General features: G+C 40.2%; 1 long non-coding RNA gene across 2 annotated transcripts in view; it reads left to right on the forward strand.

Moving 5' to 3' along the window:
- Positions 1-25,808, forward strand: part of LOC106726822 — a 146,420-nt gene that overhangs the window by 83,346 nt on the left and 37,266 nt on the right. For both annotated transcript variants that reach the window (XR_001362930.1, XR_001362931.1), the window contains exon 2: positions 24,772-24,901. This is a non-coding gene — a long non-coding RNA (uncharacterized LOC106726822). The remainder of the gene's footprint in view (positions 1-24,771; positions 24,902-25,808) is intronic.

Consider the following 25,808-nt stretch of genomic DNA (forward strand, 5'->3'; position numbering starts at 1 on the left):
CCTGAGACATATCCACACCCCTATACTCTGACTCCTGAATTGGTGCTATTCTTTGCTGCATCACATGCCTCTGGCCCCAAGTTTGTGTAGTCTGTGCTGATATGGATATTTTTATATTCAAATAGAACAGTTGGAGGAATGGTATTTGTTCACACATTCGCATAGGGCACTCAAATGGGGGAAACTTTGCGAACCTGGCATATTTAGCAATTATAAATGAGAGATGTGATCATGGGAAGGAACTGACATGAATCAGTGTGAATTTCTGCACTTGGCAGAAAGGACCAGATAATTCCAAGTTTTTTTGTTTTTAATTAGGCACCTTGTACTTGTCTGTCTTGAGAATGAAATGAATGACTTCTACTGAATTTTGTCACTACTCACAGCTTGGCATGCTTCTGAAAAAAAAATTGTTCATGGGAGAATAAGTTTAATTTAAGACCCCGTCACTCACAGAGCTACCAGCAAAGTTGTACACAGGAAAGACCAAATTCTATTCCTGTTTTTACCTCTAAAACTAGTTTTGTGCCCATAGGCAAATAGCTGTTCTTTATGCTATGCCTCAGTCACCCCAAATGTAAATGAGAGGGTTAGGGTTGGTGATTTCTTGGGCACAGCCATAGCTAGGATCTGTATGGGAGGGTGGCCTTCGGAAGGAGCCGGTAGGTTGAGCACTCTCTATACTGTTGACTGATGGGGGTGTATTCACATGAACAGGTACCAACATTTTGCTATATTTTCTGTGATTCTCAAGGTCTTGCTTAACACTCTCTCCTCTGATATCTTTTCATCAGGGTATTAGCAAAGGCTATTTCCATGCATGTCTTTATTTTTATTTCTTTAAAGGCATAACTGGGTAAAGTTTCCCTTGCTTCCATCCAGCCATGCCTCTGCTCTAGGGTCCTGCCCTGAATTCCTGTACATCTTAAGTTTCTAGCACTGAAGTCTCTCTCAGCAACAGAACCAAGTGGCTTTGCCTTCTGCGAGGCTTCAGATAACAAAAATGTGTCGGCGTGGCAAGTTTCCTGGGAGGCAACAGCCATATGAAATGCACCTCTAGAGGCCTCAGTGTGGGAGGTAACCTTGGCAAATTGTGAAATGTGGCTTTTGTGTCCAACATCTAATTTTGTATTCCTACATCCCTGCCCCTAAATAACAAACACAGGTTTAAGGGGTTGCCCTGCCAATAGGATTTGCCTTCTAACAGGGAAGTTAGAAGACCCATCAGCTCAGAAGGATCAATCTTTCAAGGTAAAATTTCTGAAGGGTATCTGGGGTTGTGAAAGATAGTGTTAGTTGGCCTGGACAACCCCCAAATCCAATCGTATGGGGATTTATTTTTCATCATATACTTAAGGTTAGCCCCAGGAGTTGTCTTGGTAAGTTTACTCACACCTCACATACATGCCAAACAAAAATTGTCCATTGCTCTCCTATATTATAGCCTCCATAGTCTCCTGTATTAACCTACATATTTCCAGCCCAGGACCATAGCTACAGAATAGTGATAACACCGAATTCTCTATTGGAAAGTTTTAGGTGGGCTAGAAACTTGCCTGGATATTGGCACACTGTTTTGACTCATATACTTATGAGGTATCTGGAGTAGAAAGTCACCTTGCCAAGGAGGAGACAATTAGAGATATTACTTCCTCTGCCCTTTCTTTAAATTGATGAGGACATCAAGTTGAAAGATGGGGAGTTAATTGCCCAGGGAAATAACATAAGACAATAGAAGGTTTGGGCTTGAAAATCAAATCTCAGATATGGAGGAAAACAAACTCTTCTCTCTAAAATAATTAACTTTGTAGCTTCAATAGGAGATAATCTGCTTTTTGAGCTGAGTAGCCTTTTCCAGGTAGCATTGCAACTGTATTGATTTTTTTTCTTTTTAATTAAATTTATCGGGGTGACATTGGTTAATAGGATCTTATAGGTTTCAAGTGTACTTTTCTATGATACAAGATCTGTATATTGCACTATTCTAATATGTCCACTACCCAAAGTCAAATCATCTTCTGTATTGATTTTACAGAATACCCTATGCAATTCTCCAAGGCATATGAGAGGTTTTCATTTGTTTGTTTTGAAGTTCTTAGCCAATAATATTTTATAGGTATTCTGATGGGAAGTGTAGTTTCTATTTAGCCTAACAAATATTTTGTGAGTCAGAAAGAAGCAAAAGTCAATAGAGGAAAATTCTGTTCTCAGATTATAGCATTGCAAGGTGTTATGTAAAAGGAAAGGTTAGTGGAACTAGTAGATCAATGAAGACTAATGAAGCAGTCAAGTCTCATCTTACATGTGTTAGGCTCCCAAGTCAGTATGTGGAGCAAAAATCGAGTTTAGTTAAAACTATCCTTAAAAATATCCTAGGCAGGTGGCATAATACCTCAAAATTCCAACAGTACAATTTTTTCCCCTCTGGTTACAGAACAGATTTCTATTTTTTTTAATGAATAAAAAGTATTCTCAGGGTTGTATTATATGAAAAAAAGTACAGTGTGTCTTTAAATGTAAATCACATAAATCCTTATAGGATGCTCAGTCAGTGAGGTGCAGGTGAGAAGGTGACCTGCTAAGGAAACAGTCACTTGGTCTCCCATCTCACACTCTCCAGGGCACTCTGCTCATTGGGGGAATAGTGTGTGGAATCATGCTCTCCTGATCTCTCACCCTCTCTCACCTTCTCCCTTCATTCTCTTCTCCATCTCCACAGAAGGGGTCTAACGGAATTTGCCTAAATGCACATAAGATATAGAAGAACTTAAAACCCAAGTTTCTGATTATGGCTAGGCGGACATTTCTCAACACCCCCACTCCTTCTCTCTTTCCTCCTCTCTTTCTTTTATTCTTTTCTTTTTTAAAAAAAAAATCTGTGCCAATATGTACCAGGGACTTTAGAAAGCAGACAGAGTCCTATCCTTGTGGAGTTTATAGACTTTCATTTATTTATTTATTTATTTATTATTTTTAAAAAATATTTTTATTTATGTCAGAGAGGAAGGAAAAGGGAGAGAGATAGAAACAGCAGGCCCCCTACTGGGGATCAAGCCCGCAACCCAGGCATGTGCCCTTTACTGGAATCGAACTCAGAACCCTTCAGTCCGCAGGCCAACACTCTATCCACTGAGGCAAACCAGCTAGGGCTGGAGTTTATAGACTTTTAAAGAGAGTAAAAACAAGAAATAATTGCTGACATATTCATTCTATGGAGATGAAATAGAAGTCTAGAGTACTGAGAGTCATGCAAACGGACACCTAATGACATCAGGCCCAGTTTTGGGGAGCAGGCTCATGCTACTTCATACCTGTGAGACTTGAAGCTCATCACTTAAACGACTTAACTTTAGTTTTCTCAGCAGTGGCATTTAGGTTGTTGTGAGACTTCAACTGAATAGGGTGCGTAGGAGTACCTGGTAACCTATGTTTGGAAACCCAAGTTATTTGTGCTGTTATTGACCATCTATTCTGTGTCTACATTTGTACCAGGTTCTACTGGAAGTACCTGAGAGGTAGAAGGTACAGACTTGTCTTTTTAAACTTGGGAAATAAGATTAGTTCAGGGGAATAATGAAGAAATTATATCGAAGGATTCAAGCTATCTAAGTTTTATGAGTTCAAAAAAAGGAGGAATTCATCAAGGTGGATGGAAATATCAGGCAGTCTTCAAATAGGTGACTGGATTTCATGAGTTTATCTAGAGGGAATGAATAATTTGGAGTACTACAGGAAGTGTAGGGGAGGAAAATGTTTCTCTTCTTCCAGTTTTGGGTAATTTGGCTGGTCTAATAATTAAATGGACATAAAACAAATTAACAGGTGAAAATCAAATTTAAATTTGTATATATAGTACAGGAGCCCATATAAATGACCAAAGCAGGCAGATTTTATGCCCTTTAGACAAGAAAATAATACACATGTGAAGAATTGACAAGACAAAGGGATTTGGGTTTGGAGTAACAAATTAGTGAAGAGGTAACAAGATTAGTTTATATAGCCTTTTCAGCCCTAAATTCCCTATCTCTCTATCCCTGGTGATAAGGATGCCTTCTACCCTCCTGCTACGTTTCTCATGGGAGATTTACTGGTTTCAGGGGCATAGAGGAGGACTAAAAGTCCTTCTTGTAGTGGCTCTTTCTTAGCTAACTTCAATTAAAAACAATCAATATGCCAAAGTGGCATATTTTGGGGTGGCATATTCTGCTTTCCTTTAGAAGGGACATGGAATATAATAGGTACAGGTATAGGATGTGATTATAGTGGACTAACCTATCCTGGTAGGAATGACCTCAAAGTCAGCTGAGCCAACTACTGTGGGGTCAGTGTCTGGGTTTCCACTTCACTGATATCTCTTCCCACAACTCTAAAACAACAAAATGTCCACCTTCCAATTGCAGACCATTAAAAATGTTGCATTACTATATTGCCCCTATTAGTCAATGCATATGACAATGTTTTCTCTACCAATCCTTAGTTCTGAAGCCAGAAGGAAGAAATCTATTGCTTCTTTTTGGGGTAGCCATGATCCTGAAGATAGGTTCCATTTGTCCTCCCCTTCTCATATCTTGTTTCTTTTCTCTCTTATGAATTGCCTTATTATTCCATAATTCTACAATTCCAAAAGTAGGTGGAAACAGTTTGTGAGATTCTTTTATGAGTTCTATAGAACATGAAATTAATCTTACGGTAAACAGATTCTTCCTTTCTGATCACCAAATTTCTTCACTGCCAATCAAAAAAAGGTAGAATTTTGGTGGTTACTAAAATGGAGCTTTATAATCATATCCATTTGTGAAGGTGTTCAAAATTGATTCGTAAGTATTATTTTCTTATTTCTCCCAGTAAACATTTTCTGGACCACACAGTAGAGTATATAATTATATGCTACCATGGATTGTATTCTACCAGATTGCTTGGTTATTTCTCTTCTTTTCAAAGATATTTCAGAGCTAAATCCTATATGATCTTCGTATTTCCACTTAAATGTCTAACAGAGAACTATGCACATACCTTTTTTATTTTTCATTGCTTGACATTTTGATGGGCACTGTTCAAGTTTATTGATTGATCAAATTCCTGAGACATATTAAGCTATAAAAAATATCAACTGCCCGGCCGGCATGGCTCAGTTGTTGAGTGTCGATTTATGAACTAGGAGGTCATGGTTCGATTCCTGGTCAGGGCACATGCCCGGGGTTGCGGGCTCAATCCCCAATGTGGTGTGTGCAGGAGGAAGGCAATCAATGATTCTCTCTCATCATTGATGTTTCAATCTCTCTCTCCCTCTGCCTTCCTCTCAAATAAAAAAATATATATTTAAAAAATCAGCTGAAGGAATGATTGAGGTTGGTCAAAAGACATGAAGGGCTCAACATGCCATGATCTTGGCTATCTTCATATTGAACTAAAAGAAAGCAGTGATTATCTTTGGGAGTGTACCTTTTACTGTTGTAGAATAAGATAGTATGGATAGGGCTCAACATGCCATGATCTTGGCTATCTTCATAGTGAACTAAAAGAAAGCAGTGATTATCTTTGGGAATGTACCTTTTACTGTTGTAGAATAAGATAGTATGGATTTGAATCCCAACTCCACCACTTAATAACTGGGATGTTGGTTCTCTCAAAATGTGGACAATAATAGTAGCTACCTCATGGAGTAGTGAGGATAAAATGAAACTGAATATGAAGTAATTTGCACAGCTTAGAATATTATTAGCACTAATTATCTCATTATCTCATTCTCATTACCTTCAAGAGTCTCATATATGGGATGACTTTATTTTTAATGTCTAATTTGGTAGGGGGATTTTTCAACCCCTTATTTTCAGACATAATCATCAATCCATTATGGTTCAATTCAGGCATTTCCCCCTGAGGATCATTACAGTGGAGGACAAGAACTCTGTGGTCTTAATTATTACCTATCCAGCCCACTTCAGCTAACTTAGAGCATTGCATGGAAATCACTGAAGGCTCTCAATACCATGCCTTACATTTACAACTGACAGGAAATGGCCTGGAATTCCATGCATTTGGGCAGCTGTCTCCTCCTTATGAACTGAGGGCTTAATGTTCCCTTGCTAATTGCAGGATGAACCAAGCACTCACTCACTCTGATTCTTTACTTGAATTTCAAGATCTAATCAATCAATATCTGCTGAACAAGAAAGGCAACCACCCTTCCTTGGATCATGGGCCTAAATTGGTTCCTCTCCTTCAAGTTGTACTTCTTCAATGTGAAAGTCCTCAAGACTAGCCCAGTGAAAACCTATAGACCCATCAGCTTGAAGAAATGTTGTCTTTTAGCTTTTATTTCAGGCTCCAGGGGTATCTGATTGAGAAAACTTTTGGGTCAACTATTGGACAGGAAAAGAAATAGTCTCTATACTCAAAGGGTCTCGATTACTAGCAGCTGTATTTACTGGGGGAGTTGGTGGTTATTTGTTCACTAAGGATCATTACAGGCATTTAGTCACTCAGAAATCCTACTCAAGCATGGTGCTTTGTTATGGGACACCAGGAACACCAGAGAAGATGTTATCAGACAGCCCCCTGAGTTCAAAGGGATAAGGCTGTTCCCTTCTCCATTCGTGTCAGTCTCATAGGAAAGATTTCAAAAGAGTGATACTGGACAGCAGCATTGTAGTAAAGCAAGCAAATTTATTAAGGAAGTGTGGCAAACAACTTTATCAAAATGCACCTGGCATGGAGCACAGGTGGGCACTCAACTAATCTGAGCGCCCTGCCTGGTAGATGTTTATAATTTTATACTTTTCTGTGTATAGGTTTCAAGGTTCCTCTGCATTAAGGTACTCAGTCACTTCTTACCTAATTTTCCCCAAACAATTCATTCTTCTCACAGTAGATAAATGATCTGTAATAACATATATATCTAATAAAAAATAGTGATGACTATCTTTGATACAGCATTTACTAGACACTGGATCCTGTTTGTTTGTTTAAAAAAAAAGCTTTATTGAGATATAATTCACATATCATAAAATTCACCCTTGGTGTCCTCAAATGATTGTAATGAAATTCTATTGAGTGACCCATGCTCTGTGGTGGAGCACACTCCGTTCATGTGGCCTTGGGCATCTTAAAGGGAATGGATTTTTCTCTATAGAATTACCTTGGAAATCACTGAAACATCTGTGGAGCCATTCTTGCCAATGTTTCTTTTTCTCTCGCCCCCCCTGTTAGGGAAGGGGAGCTGGAGGTCTGGCTGGGGAGTCTGTCCCCAGTGAGAATTCTTTACATTTTAAGTAAAGAGAATCCCTATGAGTCACTCAGTCTGTTAACATGTGAAATGCTTCTGTGTCTCAGATCAGCCATTCCTTGAAGGTACAATCTTGATTTTATGCTTAAAAGATATACAGATAGCAATAGTTTGGAGAGCAGACATATATTTGTTTATTGCTTTAAGGAAAAGGTTTTTTTTTAAAAAAAGAAAAGAAAAAGTAGTGATGTGTTTTTCAGATTCCATTATTGGGAGGAAGCATTGAAAAGAAAAGAAAAAGTAGTGCTGTGTTTTTCAGATTCCATTATTGGGAGGAAGCATTGCCCCTAGGCAAATGTTGTGTTCATTTAAAATGTAAATGAACTCAACCATCATTCACTCTGAGCCCTCTCAGCCTCCATTATGTGAAATCAAATGGGTTTTTCTATTGAGAAGCTGTTCAGCTCACAGCAGGCTATTCCTCCTCCACACACTTGCCCTGTTGCAAATTCTCTTAGGCTTTCTGTCAAAGAGGAGCCCATTCTGCCTGGTGTGACCAGGGCCAGCTCAGTACGATGGGCACATTTGCACCTGCAAGAGTCACTCACATCAGCATCTTGTCAGTTAATGAGAACCCTCCAGTGCCTCCCTCCGAGGGAACCTAGTGTGCCCAGGGTGAAAAGGTCAGCAAAGAGAATGTCTTAATGAGGGACAAAGGCTTAAAAAGTGATGGTTTCAGAGGCTGTGGCTTCAGAGTAATTCTCATGAGAAGCAATGGGTTAGACCTAACAGTGAAGTGAGGGAGGGGGCAGCATAGTAAGAAAGAAAGAGCCGTGAATTGCAAGTCTGGAGATTGAGTGCGAGGCTAGGTTCAGAATGGCCATCTGTGGAATCTCGTGCAAGTCATTCTACTCTTAGATCCTCAGTTGGCTTTCCTGTCTGTAACATGGGTGGTTTGGATGAGCTCACTTCCAAGGCTTCTTCCAGCTTTGATGCTTCGTTGGACAGGAAAGGCCATGCATTTCAATTTCCATTTGGTTATGTGTTTGTTACTGTCCAAGGCCTTTGATGGTAGATTTCCGATAACTTGTATGTACATGAAGTTTGCTGTCTCTGAAAGAACTTTAGTATGTCTCAGCACCCTTATTTATTTCAATCTGTGGTCTATAAACCAGATATATGTAAGGTAGACTGAGCGGTTATTACCTGAGGCCTGGATGTCCGTGTATTTGAACAGCGCTTCAGGGAAGAAGCTCTGCCAAGGGAGAAGGAGGTGGTTACATAAATGACCTTGAGAGTACTTCCATCCCTTTCAAATGCACAGAGGTGATGATACTTGCCCTGCCTGAAAGCACAGGATACTACCAGGTTATCATTATAGGGTCTGAAATACCAAATTCTATGTTGTGGAACACATGTATTGCTAGTTGCTGCAGAGAATTTCACTCCACCGGTGCCTGGATGCCTCTTGCTTTCATTGAAGCCATCCCCATAACTGTCTTTTCAGTCTATCCAAAGAGGCAACATGGTGCAGTGATGGAGGCTAAACCCCCAAGTTTAAATGCATTATGCACCTGCCAGCTCTTTAACTTGCCCCTCTTTGGCCCCAGTTTCTATTTTTCTAGAATAGGAGTTTCAATAATAGTAAATGTATGAGTTTTCCTTTCAGTAAACTGAAATCATTCATATAAATGACCCATCTCAGGATCTGATGCAGAGTAAGAACATAGTAAAAAAATATATAGTTATTATTCTCATATATTTCAGAGCCAACCTTAGGTGCCACCTTCTCAATTAAGGCACTTTTTATTATTTTGACCCATAAAGATCTATTCAGTCTTAAATGATAGCAATTAATATTTTACAGCCTAATTCAGCTCTTGCCTATACACTGTCTTGGAATAGTCCTTAGGGGCAAAACTTCCCAATCATATAATAAGCACCCTAGTGAAAGAGGAGGGGCCTGAGACAAGTTCAGTGTCTAGGTCAAAGTGAAGCAGCTAATGGGTGGCTCCATTCTTATTTTCTGATTCCAAGGCCACTCTGTCCCCCACTGTTTCTCAGAACACTCCTCTACTTCTTGAAATGAAGTCTGGTTATGTGTTCTCATAGACAGTACTAAGAAGAGGGCACTTTTCGAGGAGTTGGTAACCAGACTTGAGAGATGTCAGTGCTAAATGGACTTTATTCTGGAAATAGGGGCCTGGAGATTTCCTTCTCTGAGCCCCTGCTTCCCTTGAAAATAGGATGCTAGTGGTAGTAACTGGTAAGAGCTCGGGTGCTAGAGCTAAGCAGAACGGGCCCCACCCTGGTGGTGTCTCAGCTGCGTAGCCCTGAGCACATGGCTGGATCTCTCTAAGCTCAATCCTTCTGAGTTTTAGGAAAGATATTGATATCACATCCCATGAAGAGCTATGAGGGTTCAAAGAAGTTGTGTGTAGAAAGCACTTGCCATAGTGGTTGTATTTTCTTATTGGTGGTGGTGTTATCCTCAATAACAATATTATTATCCCCATTAGCTTTTATAGCCCAGTGGGGAAGAACATAGGCTGTGGCGTCAGACTCTACTCGGATTTTAATACCACGTCCATTTCTTACTAGTTGTGTGACCTTGGGTTACTCATTTGTAGAATGAGAGGTGGGATAATGCCTACTTTACAGGGTTGGTATGAGGCTTCAATGGGGTGTTTTAAGTGTTGTCCACATTGCCGAGCTGGTATAAATCACAATGATAATATCTACTCAGCTATAACTTCTTGTGATCTAGTTAGTTAGAAGTTGAGGCTTTGGGAAGGAGTCAAATTTATGCTGTAGGACTTGGTAAAGCCATCTGTGGGTGAGCGTGGAGTAAACATCCTCGGATGTAGCTGGCCAGACACCTATCTACAGCCAGTGCAGTGGCCTTTGAAAGGAAACAAATGGGATGTGGCAGGCTTTTGGCCTCCTTCCCTAGGACCGGCATCTTGGCCCTGCTGCACAGACCTCCGCAGACCAGCTGGCCAAAGGCAGTTCTGCTGACTCTCTCCCCACCCCGCTCCTCGCATTAGCAAATGGAGGAGAATGCACAAGAGGGTATTTGAGAGGAGATGTGATGAAGCCTGGGACTCTGCAGTCAGTAATGAAATGCAGCATTGAGAAAGACTTTCTGGAGGGAAGAAGGGAGACCAGGAAGCAATGGCCAGTGGGAATATGTTCTTTGCAAAAGGACTTCCCTTTTATTAAAAGAGACCTCTGGTTAGATGAATTTAAAATACACACAAAATACCTCAGGTGGGTCACAGTAATGTTTGGAAAGCACAAGACTAAAGAATTTCTAAGGTCCCTTTCTATTATAACTTTTTAGGATTAAAAGGGCTTAAAAGAGCAAGAAACAAACACAAAACAGCATGAGTGATATTGCCATTTTATTCTCTCTGGGGAAAAAGATGCATGACCCATATCTGTGATATAGATTGCAGTACTCCCTACTGAGGCAGTCAATAGATTTTCTTTTTTGTTAGTTGAAAATTAGGAAGGCAAGTATGTCAAGGGATACAAGATTAGTTATTGTATTTAGTGATCTTGTAGCTCTGTTGTGGTGTCTAGCCATATCCTTTTCTGCTTCCCTGGATCTTCTCATCTGTCAGCCTCTCAAGGTTGCTTTCTAGAATTCTATTAGAAACAAGCTAGGGGAAGGAAGGTGACCTAGCGAAGGCAGTGCAAAGCGGTGCTGAAAATGACAGCAGTAATGGATGGCAACAGTACTCCAGAAAGAGTCCCCAAGTATGTGAAGGATTTAGTTAAATGAAGCCTAGACCAGTAAGTGGTGTTCTGAGTGATTTATTACATGGTTGAATAAAGAAGGGGAAGGGAGTTACTTTATTCATATGTTTAAAACATTTCTCCCTCTTGTAGCCCAGTACCTGGACACAATGGGGCCTGTGACTAGTGAATTTATTCTTTCTTTACAGGTGTTTATTGGGCATCTATTAGGTGGCAGGCATTGGGCTGTGAAAAAGAACAGGGACTTAATTATTTTCATTTTAATAGCTTTATCAAGATATAATTCACATACTATACAATCCACACATTTGAAGTGTAGGATTTGCCTGGCCTGTGTGGCTCAGTGGTTGAGTGTCGACCCATGAAACAAGAGGTCACTTGTTCTAGTCTAGTCAGGGCACATGCCCAGGTTTCATGCTCAATCGCCAGTAGGGGGTGTGCAGGAGACAGCCCATTGATGCTTCTATCTTTCTAGCCCTCTCCCTCCCCCTCTCTCCAAAATCAATAAAAATATTTTAAAAAATAAAGTGTAGGATTCAATCTTCTTAAATTTGTTGAGGCTAGTTTTGTGTCCCAACATATGGTCTTGAGATCTATATAATCTTATTAACCACTGTCACCCCAATAAATTTAACATTTTTAAAAAAGGGTAGAATTTAGTGGTTTTTAGTATATTTAGCAATATATGCAACTATTACCACAGTCAATTTTTGAACAATTTTATCACCTCAAAAAGAAATCATATACCAGTTATATATTGGTCCTCTGTCCCCCCCAACTCCCAGCTCTAAGCAATCACTGATCTACTTTCTGTCTATATAGATTTATCTATTCTGGACATTTCATATTAATGAAATAATATAATATGTGGTCTTTTTGTGACTGGCTCTTTTCATTTAGCATAATGTTTTCAAGGCTTATTCATGTTATATAACATGCATTAGAACTTCATTTCTTTTTAAGGTAAAAATATTTTATTATTTGGATATATCACATTTTGCTCATCCATTCATCAGTGGATGGACATTGGATTATTTCTATCTTTTGGTTACATGAATAATACATTTGCATACAAGTTTTCTTTGTGGACATATGTTTCCATTTCTCTTAGGTACGTAACTAGTAGAATTGCTAGGTCCTATGAAAACTCTATGTTTAATCATTTGAAGAACTATCAAACTGTTTTCCAAAGTGACTGCATGAAACTTCACTCTTGGTGAACTTAAAGAAATAGTCAAATTGGAGGTGGCAGTGTGTGAGATGTTTGACAATATGTAGTCTGTCTCTCTTCACCCCATTCCCTTCATTCTTCCCACCTCCATCTGTATAGCCTCCTTAGACCATCTCTTTCAAATGTTATTTCTCTACTCAAGAAACTACTGTGGAAATCCAATGACTGGTATGATGAAACCCTCCAGGATGTGATACTGGAGGCCTGCATGTTCTGACATAAACAAAGCAGTGCTTTAGACATAATTAACATTAAAAAGACTTAGGTTTTAATTCAGCATTGGAACTTGATTTGCCTTATGTGCTTGGCTATATAATTAATTTTGCTCTGCCTCAATTGCCTTGTCTTGTACATAGATTGCTATAATGATTTTAGCAAAGAACGTTTAGTTCAGTTTCCAGCACATTATAGGTACTCAGTAGTGACAATTAATATCAATATAAAATAATAAGTTGTACTTCTATTTATGAGCTGCAAACACTTGGAAAATAAAATTTTAATATAACATTTACAAGAGCATAAAAGGTACTCATAAAATCTAGGGATTAATTTGAAGACAAGATCTATGAGACCTCTCTACTAACAGCTCTAAAATATTCCTAAGAAATTTAAAGAAGATCTAATGCGATGAAAATAACGTGCTAATGAACTGGGAAATTCAATATTGTTTTGATTAAACACAATCTCAAACAAACTTTCACGTAGTCTTTTATGTGGAAACAGATACTCATCTTCTAAAGTATATATAAAAAGGCAAAGCATATACAACATTCAAAGACATCCTGAACAAGAACAAAGTCAGATGAATTATATCACTTGATATAAAGATTTATAAGCTGTAGTAATCATGACAGTATTGTATTAACAAGGATATACAACTTGATTAATGGGGCAAAGTGGAGTTCAGAAATAGATCAATACACATATAGTTAATACATGTATTAACTATATGTTTTATTGTTCAATAAAAGTTCAAAGGCAATTCAATGAGAAAAGGAAAGTCTTAACAAATGGTGCTGGAATAACTGAATAAACATATGGAAAAAATGAATCTCAACCACAACTTCACACCAGTCTCAAAATTACTTTAGATAAATTATAGACGTAAGCATAAAAGCTAAAACCTTAAAGCTTTTGAAGTAAACATAGAATAATATATTTATGATCATTGGGTAGGCAAAGGTTTTTAGAGATGAAAGAAAAAGCAGTAACTACAAAAAAGTGATACACAAACCCTGTACTTATTGAAAGAAAGTGAAAAATTTAGCTGTAATCTGGGGAAAAAATATTTGCAGAGAATATTTTACAGTGAACTCGATTCAGAATAAATACAGAGCAAGCCAAAAATACAATTTTTTTTTTTTACAATTAGGCAAAAGATGTGGACTCTTCACAAAAAAAGATATATGATTGGTGAATATGCATCTGAAAAGTTATTGATTACAGCAGTTAACAGAGAAATGCAAATTAAAACCACAATATAATACCTTTTCATCGTGGCAACAACAAATGGTGGTGAAGAGAGGAAGTGGGGGAACCAGAAACCTCCTATTGCTCAGGGAAGCATTCATGTACTGGAACAGCCCCTTTAGAAAACAGTTTAGTGGTTGCCCCTAAAATTAAACACATACCTATATGTCTACTAACCCAGAAATTCCACCTCTAAGTATTTACCCAAGAGAAATGAACATGTATTTTCACAAAAAGATTTGAACAAGGTTTATAGCAGCTTTACTACTATATAGCCCCCCCTCCAAAAAACAAACAGAAAAAACAACAACCCCACTTTACTAATAATAGCCAAATGGCCATAAACAGGACAATGAGTGAACAAATTGTGGCATATTCATACAAAAGAATACTCCTCACTACCTAAAGGCAACAGACTGCTGATACTTGGAAATATATGGATGAATCTCAAAAAAATTATGTTGAGCAAAAATCATGTAAGAAACAAATGAGAGCACACCATCTGATTTTATTTATGTGAAGTTCTAGTTCATGATGATAGAAATCAGAACCATTTTGCCTATGAGGGGTGGAATGCCTAGAAGAGGGTATGGGGAGATTTTCTAGGGAACGGGGATTTTCTGCATATTGATTGCAGTGTTGGTTATATGGGCTTATCCAGTTGCCACACTCATGTAATTGTACACTGAGATTTATCCATTTCTCTTCATATATATTTTACCTCCAAGAAAAAGACAGATTTTAATTTATCTTTGGAAATTTATTAGCTTTGTGTACTTGGCAATATAATTTATCTCTGCATCAATATAATTTATCTCTGCATCAGTGTCTTTATTTAATGAATTGTTACAGGATATAAAGACAAATGCATGTTAAATGTTTAGCTATTTTTGGCACCTTATAGGTACGAAGAAGATGCTTTGCACCATCACGGCAACTAAACTTCCAGCTAGACCAGTGGTTATCAACCTGTGGGTCGCAACCCCTTTGGGGGTCGAATGACCCTTTCACAGGGGTCGCCTAAGACCATCGGAAAACACATATATAATTACATATTGTTTTTGTGATTAATCACTATGCTTTAATTATGTTCAATTTGTAACAATGAAATTGGGGGTCACCACAACATGAGGAACTGTATTAAAGGGCATTAGGAAGGTTGAGAACCACTGAGCTAGACAAATATATGCTGTAATCAAATAAGAGTCTTGAAAACTTTTGCACATCTCCCTTTTGACACGTTCCCTGTGCATTTTCTTCAGGGCGTCTTCTAGGGTGGAGCTTAGGCCGTTACTCATTGATAATGAAGGCAGCACGTGCCGCCTGCCAAGCGCTGATATGACCTTAACTTCTTTTCACTTTCATTTCTCATCTTGTTTTCTCCTGCCCAGCTGTATATTATGATCACCTGGTGAGATGCTCATCTAATTGACCTGCTGTAGGGCCCAGGCATGTGTTATTTTTTAAAAGCTGTCCAGGGATTTGAACATGATGTCAGAGTAGAAAACCACTGAGTCGGGTGATTGTGAAAGACCCTTTCAGCTCAAAGGGGAGTCTACAAGCTGAAGACATTCAAGACTTTGGTTAAGCCACCTTTTTTAAATTATTGTTCTTAGTGAGACTGCGGTCACTGAATTACATTATGCTTAGGCAGGACACAGAATTTCCAACTGCCTTCTACTGCCTCATCCGCAGCCTTTTCAACCATCTGCCTGGGCCTTTAAAGTATTAGACTTTATTTGTGGTTTTACTTGTGGTCTTCTAAATATGTTCTGCACCTACTACAAGGAAAATATTTTTTTTCTTTTTTAAGTCATTGTTATTTTTATTGTCCTCTTCTCTGAATGGGATCCATGATCTTACTCATCTGGACAGGCAGACAGAAGTGATACTGAATTTTGAGTAAATCTCTCATCCTGCATTGCTCAGATGCAGCAAGTTGGCTAGAAAATTGCCCCACACAGCTATTGTGTCTCCTGCTGTATCAGCAAAGTAAGGCAAAGGAAATCTGATACAAAACCTGAAATGCAGAAAGATTTATTTATGTTTTTAAAATCTGGAAACCACAGAGCAGATGAAAAAGTAGCTTCATTCTTTTCTTTCCATGTATAATAAGATATTCAACTGTGGTGAGGAAGATGAGGTCACTAGCTACATTACAAATAGCTTGATCATGTGGGCTGATTTTGCAAAGATAATGCTTTAGAATTCATAAAGAGCGAATAGAATGGGATACTGGGGTTGCTCCTGAAGCTCCTTTCGATTCAAAGGAGCTGGCTAATGTTCCCCACCTGTGAAAAATGATTTGCTATTGTCCGATTTTTCTGAATGGCTGACAGTATAATCTATAGCTCAGAACTTCAGAAGTTGGTAAGGATGGGGCTTTAAAAAAATTTTTTTTTTGCTCTTATATAGGGAAAAATGAAAGTAAGTCCTATAATGATTAAAATAGGTGATATCTCATCTTAGCTATTGTAGTCCATTCAGTAAGGTGACATGCTTCCACTTTCCTTAATTTTGATGAAGAAAAAAATCCTGTGGCTTTAAAAAAAATTCTCAGCTAAGGAGTGAGGATATTTTTTCCATTGATTTTTTGAGAGTAGAAGGGAGGGGTGAAGGGGAGAGAGGAAAGAGAGAGAAACATGGATTGGTTGCCTCCCACTTACACCCCAACCAGGGCCAGGGATCTAACCTGCAACTGAGGTTCGTGCCCTTCAGTTCATATGAAGATGCTCTAACCACTGACCTAATTGGCCAGGTCCCCTTTGGCATTTTTGTAGAAAAACCCTTCCTCCTCTTCCTACCTCATGATGTCTAGTGCTTAGGAAACAAAGCATACCCAGTCTTTCAAACTGGTGCCTAGTTAAGGTGAATGTATATGGTTCTGAGTTGGTTGAATGTATGATTTTTAAAAGTCCCTTCTGGCCACCTGACATTAAGCATTTATAGAGAGATTTGTAAATGTGCTTCTTGAACAGTTCAGATATTAGTGGCACTCACTACTTCATAAGCATCATTTTAAAATTTTTAGATAGGTTTTGGAACTTCCACCTAGCAGTCCTATGCTGTTCTCTAAAATTACATAAAAAAAATTGAATCCCTCTTCAATGTGATAGAACTTTTCAGTCTTAGGTAAAACATGGTAACTGTTTTCCAGGTCTTAAAATCTTGCTTATCTTGCTTGAAGCAAGACAGGGACTAAATAAATAGCTGTTGTTCTATTCAACACAGACTTGAATTGCATTAGCTTTTTTTTGGCAACCTCGTTTTTCCTGTTCAGTGAACTCAATCTCCGTGGCTGGTTAATTCTGTCAGTTGAGAATGTGATTCAAATGAAGCCAGGCTGAGTGCCAAGCCGTCTCAGGTTAGAGTCCACACCCGCTTTCTTGCCAGTCATCAGCCCATAGACCATTGGTTATAAGAGAGATGGAGACATGCTTGGTGCATCCCATCCCCCTAAAGCATACTCAGGGCCATGGGAAAAATAAGCTCGTTTTAGCAGTTTGGAATAATAATTCTGGGTCTGCTCAGAATGGCTGGGTGAGCTTGGCTAATTTTATAACAGGGCTTGTGGAAGTTGTTGTAAAGATTACATTGACACAGAGCACTCTCTTTACCCATATCGATGTTCACTATTCTTTTAGGAAGGTGGGCACATGATTACATATTTGGACTGGTAAGACTCAGAAACCTTTTGAGCATTAAGTGATAAAATTTCAATTGCCCTTTCCTTTTCTTCTCCACTGATTTTTTTTTTTTTTGAGTATGGAAAGTCACTGTAAGGGTCATGTGACTTTTGGACATGCATTTCATCTCCACTGTATTGTAAGCACACAGGAGAGCTCTGTTGGTCATTGCATTATTTTCAGTAATAGACATGGGAATGAGGAGAGTAAAAAACAAAGGTTGCAGCCGTATAACTGTGTCATAAAATAGAGGATAATAATCTAGGATCTTAGGCTTTTAAGCTGTTCTAATCATTTCGCACTATCCTAGGAGCTCCTCAACGTGTGTTCAAACCCATAAAAACTTTGTCAAGTTGTGACATTATCTTTGATTCCTCACTTTTCGTTTTTGGGCAAGATCACACATGTCGTTAGTGGTTGCTTACCTTCTGGAACTAATGCCCGTGTTCCAAATACTGACTGTGGATATCTGCACTTCATCCACTAACCCTACTACTCCTTCGTGTCAAGCCCAGATACACTAAAGTACTTCTCTATGTGGCATTACAGACAGTTACTACCTGTTGATAGCAGGCATGGTAATGAAAGATCCCCCATCTTAGCTTAATATTCTAGAGTTAGATCACCTGGGTTCAAATTCAAGCTCCGCCTCTTCCGTAGTATACTATTTAGGACATTATGCATAATAGATCCTCAGCATAATTTCTGTTTCCTCATCCACAAAATGGATATAATAATAGTACCTACTCCATATAGTTGTTGGCAGGATTACATGAGATAATGTGAGGATGTTGTCACAGAGTATACACATAGTTAATTCTTAATAAATGGTAGCTCTCAAGTGAACTCAATGGCCCTTTGCTTTATGCAGCATCACCTTCAAATATACAAGTAAAAGCCTATTTAATCCCTTGGAGCTGGATATGGGCAGTGGGAGATATATTTGACAATTACAGATGTTCAAGTGTGTGCCTGTACGTTTGTGTGGCAGTTGATTCCTATGTGCGCTTGGGGAGATGAATCTAGCAAGATAGCAATTTCAGTTTCTATAACGTACTATTTTAGCTAGCATTTGAATAGGACCATTTGGTACACATGTCAGTAAAATATCCTTTCTAAAATGGGTACCAATCCAGCTAATGATAGTATTCAGCCATTAACCCCAATTTCTTCCATCCTCAATTCTATTTTTAGAAGTACAAAAAATTACCAGCTGCATCAGGAAGCAGGAGTTGATCATTCTGACCTTTCTATTGGCATTTGGCTAGGTCTTTCTGTGTTTCTGAGTGCCTCTTGGTCAGACAGCCTCTGTCTTTGTGTGTGTCTTTAAAGTATGCATGTGCTCCATTGCTGCACTTATGTAAGACAGCTTTGCTGAGATGCTGTTGCTGCTCTCATGGATGAAAGGAAATATGCAGGGAGGTGTAGTGTGTGTAGGGGGTGGTGGTGATGGTTTCTGACAGTGTATTTATGCTGTGCCTGGACACATGAGTTGTACATACTGAGGAAGATGAGGAGATTGTGTAATATACAGGGTGGGGCAAAAGTAGGCTTACAGTTGTTCATATGGAAAATCCTATATAATAAAGAGGTAATATGCAAATTGACTGTCATGCCCTCGCACAAGATGACCACCCCCACGTCGTCACAAGATGGCCACTACAAGATGGCTGGCAGGGGAGGGAAGTTGTGGGCGATCAGGCCAGCAGGAGAGGGCAGTTAGGGGCGACCAGGCCGGATGGGGAGGGCAGTTGGGGGGGACCAGGCCTGCAGGGAAGGGCAGTTAGGGGTGACCAGGCTGGCAGGGGAGGGCAGTTAGGGGTAACCAGGCCAGCAGGGGAGGGCAGTTAGGGGTGACTAGGCTGGCAGGGGAGCAGTTAGGCATTGATCAGGCTGGCAGGGGAGTAGTTAGAGGGTGATCAGGATGGCAGGCAGAAGAAGCAGTTAGCAATCAGGCAGGCAGACAGGCAAGCAGTTGGGAGCCAGCAGTTCCGGATTGTGAGAGGGATGTCCCAGATTGAAGAGGGTGGTGGCTGGGCTGAGAGACACCGCCCCCCCCCCTCTGCCAAGTGCATGAATTTCGTGTACCGGGTCTCTAGTAATACAATAATAAGTAAATAATAATAATACAAGAATAAATTGTGTTTCACCTACTCACAACTGTAAACCTACTTTTACCTGCCCTGTATGCAGTGCCTGTGGGTGGGGGAAATGTGTACCTATGTGTGTCTCCGTCTGTTTGTTTGCAGGTGTGCACCTTTGGGAGTATAAAGAAAAGCCACTTTTCAAGTTGGTATTTCTTTAAACTGAACCTGTTCACTGTTATCATATCTCTTCCTTCTTCCTTTCCCTCCTCTTTTCTTAGTTCCTCTCGCTCACTTTTCCTTCCTCATTTCCACAAACGTTACTGTCTCAGATAGTATCACCACTGAACAACTTGTACTGTACCCTCTTCCTATTAGAGCTGAGAGCCTGCAGAGGCCTCACGTATTGGATCTACCTAGTTTCTCAATGGTTCTGTGCAAGCTAGCTCATGTTTTCCCAGGCATGCACCACTTCAGGATTTCTTGGGTAAAACATGCCTGAAATCTTGAATTTCAACTTTTCTCTTCTGCTCCTTGGCAGAGCATTCCCTCTCTTCCAGGTCTAGCCAGGGAGGGCAGATGTTATAATCGTGCCCTGTGATGGCGAGGGATTTGAGGCCCATGGTTGCAGAGTCAGAACTAGCCCCTGATGCTCTTTTCACAAAGTCCTTTCTGTGGAGGTCGGAGGAGGGCGTGTTCAGATCAGACACAAGCAGAGGGATCAATCTATCAATAAACTACTCCCAGAATATTAGTTCACATGCCAACACGGTTGAGTCTTCACCCATCATAGGCCTCAGTAGAGATCTGCACATCGACTGGCATGATCTCTGGGCTTGAGTGAGACGGGTGTCCTTTCCTTCTTTAGTGGCATTCCTTGCAGAATTAATTTTTGGGCAAAGGAGTCTTTCTTACTTCATACTTAGTACCCATGTTGACAATGTGCCTGGCAAAATTAATAGTAATATTAATCATTATGGCAGGTTGTGAACAAAATCTGTCAGTATCACGAAAGATTCATGCTTTCTGCAGCCCTTATGTTCTGCTTGCAGTTCCAATAATGAAGCATCTCAGAGCTCTGTTAGAGAAATAACAACTGAGTTTATTAATGATAACAAGCGTGAATATAAAATTATACAATGTACCATTTACATAATGCAAATAGAGGGATTGATTACAAACCTAGAGAGGGAGAGGGTTATGGCTTGTCAATGAACTTTTAAGCCCACGATGTTGGCATTAGGAAAGTTTTTTTGTCTTTTTTTCTGGCAATGGCATTGACCTGCCAAGTATCCATGGAAGGCGGACTACAAGTTGTGAGTAGGATATAGGCTTAGATATGATTGCTTTACATCGCATTCACAGGGTGACTTAAATATAAAGCTAGTGCCTGAAAGATGTACAGCCCTTTGCCTCCCACAATTTTTTTCTCCTGTACGTGGTATCACTTAAGACTTAAAACCACATGACAGAAGATAAGTCAGGCTTGACTGTTGAGGGCATGAAGTTATACAAGCTAACTTTGAAAATATTACCTCAGCTCACAAACAATCTCCCTGCAATGGGAACTGGTCCACCTTCTGTTGGGTCATAGAAGTGAGCCAGGCAGAGTATCTGAAGTTGCTGTATCCTCTCCGCATGCTTGTGGGGCCTTGAGGAGACAGCTCACACTAGCTATCAGGTCATTGGCTGGGAATTTAACATGGAAACGAGCGTGAGAACTGGGGATCAGTCTTTCCTGGTGGTTGGACCTATACCATGAAAACATGGGTGATCTTGTCTCCCATCAGGCAGAATGGGACGAAAAAATCTGACAGAAGAGAAAGAAGCAGTTTGACAGAAAGAAGCAATAATGAAAGAAATCATGTGCTCTCTTCCAGGCCTGCAGTGCATTTTTAGCTCCTTTATCCACAACCTTGAGACCCTGTTATGTTCCTGCCCTTGGCTCCCATGAAATGCCTGTGGATCCTGGAAATATCCTGCTTGTATTATGTTTTTGATTAAGGTAGCTTTAGTGTGTGTTTATTATTAATAAACAGAGTCTCAACTATGATAAATAATTCACCTAAGTCACAAAGCTAGTGAGGAGCACAGAGTGAGAGAGCACTCGGGTTTCCTAACTACTTCTCTGCAGCGTTTCTATAGCTCTGCAGCTGCTGCGCTGTAGTCAGGACCCTCCAGGCCTGTCATGAGAGTGGAGCCCTCTTCAGGGTCCTCAGATCTCAGAGCCTGGGATGAGAGCATTCTGCTTGGCTTCTAGCATGTACAGATGTTCTCTATCAGGATGCTTCTTGATTCATCAAAAATCTACAGGACGGAAATGCAGCCAGCTGCCATTCTCCTTGCTCATCATCTTTCCTGGTGTCACTCACACCTCACTGCATTTGGTAATGCTCTTGTCGTGAGTTAGTGAGGAGCACAGAGTGAGAGAGCACTCGGGTTTCCTAACTACTTCTCTGCAGCGTTTCTATAGCTCTGCAGCTGCTGCGCTGTTTGCCAGCCCCCATCCTGTAGTCAGGACCCTCCAGGCCTGTCGCGAGAGTGGAGTCCTCTTCAGGGTCCTCAGATCTCAGAGTCTGGGATGAGAGCATTCTGCTTGGCTTCTAGCATGTACAGATGTTCTCTATCAGGATGCTTCTTGATTCATCAAAAATCTACAGGACGGAAATGCAGCCAGCTGCCATTCTCCTTGCTCATCATCTTTCCTGGTGTCACTCACACCTCACTGCATTTGGTAATGCTCTTGTCGTGAGTGACATTAGCCAGAGCACAAATCAGGCAGCATCTGCTGAGGAATTGGGGTGGGGGATCACAAAGCATTCATAAAAGGGAAAACAAAATCAGGTGACATCCAGGTTCTCTTTCTGATAGTCTCTGTTTCTGGATTTGTGTTTAGGATAGATGGCTCTGATTTGTAGTGTTCCAGTTTAACTGTTCCTAAGGCTGGCTCTAGCATTTATCACAGAGGGAACTCAAACATTAAACTGATAGAGTAGGGTTATAACTAGGATAGCCACGTGGTTCAGTTTGTCCAGGATGATCTCGATTTATAGCTGTTGTCCTAGCAAAAATTTTAGTAGGACCCCTTTCCCTCTCAAACAGGTCCTGATTTGGATGACAGGTTATTTGATCACCCTGGTCATTGTCCCCATTTGACAAACCACCAACCAATGATATTTACTGAGATCCTACAAGGCATGACCTAAGGTGGTGTGAGTTTGTGTGTGTGTAAGTGTAAATGTAAGTATTTCGTTAATGAACTTAATTGCAATTTAGGGCTACAACAATAGCAAAACAGAAGTGTAACTCCAGGAGGCCAAATCTTTTTTTTTTTTTTTGAGACGAAATATTCTTAATGGTGGAACTAGAGAGAGTCTGGAGATAGAGAACTCAGGTTCACATACCAACTCTTATATTTGCTAGCGATGTGACTAGGAGAAAATTAACTCGTATTCACAAGCCTCTAGTTTCTTAACTATACATGTGGATGATAACAGTATCTTCCTCTTGGGGGTGTTGGGAGGATCGTTATATGTGGAAGGTAATTAGCATAGTGCCTGTGGAAATTAAGAACTCTGTAAATGAGGGCTAAGGTGGGATTCATAGCAGCAGGTCCTTACTGGCTTAAAAATCTTTGGAATCAGTCCTTGTCTCTGCCATTCCAACTCTGCGACATCTTAGATAGGACTAATCATAGAATCCCAGTGTTGTAAGACTGTACGGTAACCCAGCCCCACCCCTACCACTCAGTGGTGCATGGCTGGTAGGTAAACAACATTCCTCAGAATCATTCGTCACATTTCTTCTCTACATTTTCACATAGAGTTGTGACAGCAAGGCAAACTGTGTGCCATGGGCTTAGGACAGATGGTGTCAGAAAAATCTAGCGTGTGATGGAAAAACATGGTGCATTCCCATCCAGCATAGGGCAAGGCAGGAACAGTGTGCACTAACTAATTCCTCCTTCCAGGTGCTGGGGGTGGGAAGAGAAGGGAGCTAGTGGAGTGCCAATAGCAAATCCCTTCACGGAAAAGGTCTAGACTGCTGCTTCTCATGGATTTCCTCCCTGGACCTAGACAAATACTAAGTTATGTTACATGCTATTTGAACCTATGTTTCTTAGAAATGTACTAGGGACTCTTTTCATGAGTTGACTGAGAAATTTGGGACATCTTAGGACCTTGGCCAAAAAAAAACATGAACCCATTTTAAAAAAAGATATATAAAGCCAAATATGTTATTATTTAAATGAATGATTAACATTCATTGAGCCCTATATGCCAGATCTAAGAGCTCTACAAGCATTATTTCATTAAATGTTCACAAACAGATTCTATCACAGGTGCTATGCTAATTCCCATTTTGCTTATGAGGAAACTGGTTTGGAGAGGCTCAGGGTCATGCAGTCACTAGGAGGAGAGACTACTTACCTGGGTCAATCTGACTCCAGACTTTGTGTCTGACGATTATGCCTTTGCTATGATGAACTTGTCCTGACAATAATAGGTTATGAACTAGGCAAGCAAAATGTCTTTGATGATCATTGTATTCAAGTATGGAACACTAGTGAATAGAAGAAGAGGAATTAAAATACTGAGAGCTAAAAGGGCATTTCTGGTTTAGTTGAGTCTCCCTCCTGCTCCCAATCTGAGCTTACAACCTCTGGCCTTACAGTTGGGTGGCTAGTCTTGTTTCACAAGGAAGCTCTTTTATTTCTTCTTTGGAAAATATTCCAAGATTTTAGCAATACTAAAATGCGAGAAAGGTCTTCCAGATTTTGAACCTAAGGTGGTGGTGTGTAGTCTACCTAAATGATACGAGGTAGGAATTGGAACATGAGCTCTTTTTGCTATATTGGGTAACACACTGATTTCTTAATTTTTATTTGTATTTTTTAGTTTTGTAAATATTTATGATATGATTTCTGTATGCCAGGCTCTGTGGAGTCATTCAGAAGGCACAAAGGCAAGGGAAATAGACACAATGCTTATCCTCCTAAGTTTATTTTGCCTTTTGCTTGGAAAACGCAGATTATGAAACTCTGCCATATCCAATAGTGGAATGTATTAATTGCATTTTGCCAATCATCTATCTTTAAAGTTCTTTGCTTGCATGTGTTTCTAAATGCATCCACATGCTGTCTCATAATAAAGCCACAGATACATCAGTAATGGCGTATTTAATGGTTGATTGCTTTGCTTCAGAAAGATAAGGGGGTCACAGCTTTGCTAAGTAACCCAGAATAAATTGTTACATTTCTCCAAGCTTATTTACTAATTTAGACAATGACCCTCTGCCCTCCTCTCTCTGCAGGCAAGCCACCAATTTCACACGAAGGGGCACCTGTTCCAGAGCTGAACAAGCACCTGGATGGAGCCAGAGAACTCTGGAAGGCTGGTCATAAAGAATAAGCTTCGACTCCTTTTCAAATGTCTACTTTTGGGTAAGTCTCTTCATCTTTTTGTAAGTGGTAGTACTGTTCCTTGTTCTGCCTACCTTGATGAGGGTAGGATCAAGTGAGATGGATGCAAGGGTTTCTAGTGAAATGGAGCTTGAATCTGAGCCACTTAATTGATAGGCGTGAAACAATTCCCAACTGCATGCGTGTGTATCTTGCAATATTAGATGACTTCTTTGGGGGTTGCATGGGACAAGGAGATGGCAATGTGAATTATTCTCTGAACTCAGATGCCCCTGTAAACAGAATGCATCCTGTAATGCAATGTCTGGAGAGTGACCACGTGGAAATTCAGGCAAAGTCATCTATCAGTGCAGGAAAGAGTCCGAGGAATACGAGTTGGTCCTCAAAAACTTCCATTCCTCCTCTCTGTTGAGGCGAGATGTCTATAGTTCCTAGCACCAAGTCCCCAAAGCAGCCTCCAGATTATAGCGTATGCTCAGCAAGGAGTTGTTCCCTTGTCAACAATGAGCCTTAGTGCAGCAGTTGGACTGGAAGGAAAAGCCTTTGTCTATTAGAAAGCCTGCAGAGCTTGGTTGCTAAGCAACCCAGTCTGGAGGCAGCAACCAGCGTGCAGCACAAGGGAATCCAGGGAGGTGGGCCTGGGAAATGGGAGAAGTAATTCTTAGAGTCAGCTGGGGCAGAAGGAAAAACACTGCCTACTAACTACGTAAAGAACTGGTGCATACCCTGAATTAAGTTGTGCATTTTAGCATCAACGTGCTAAGTGCCAACACTCCCTAGGAACTACATGGTCTGCTGGAAAACTGTGTGACCTTGAGTAGGTGACTTTCTCCAGCCTCAGGTTGTCTGGCAAAAGCAGAAAGCTAAGGAGCCTGGTATCACTATTTCTTCCTATCCTTGCCACTGCAGCCACAGCTCCCCCCCCCAC

This window comes from Myotis brandtii, unplaced genomic scaffold, assembly GCF_000412655.1.
Source record: "Myotis brandtii unplaced genomic scaffold, ASM41265v1 scaffold32, whole genome shotgun sequence".
NCBI classification, from domain to species: Eukaryota; Metazoa; Chordata; class Mammalia; order Chiroptera; family Vespertilionidae; genus Myotis; species Myotis brandtii.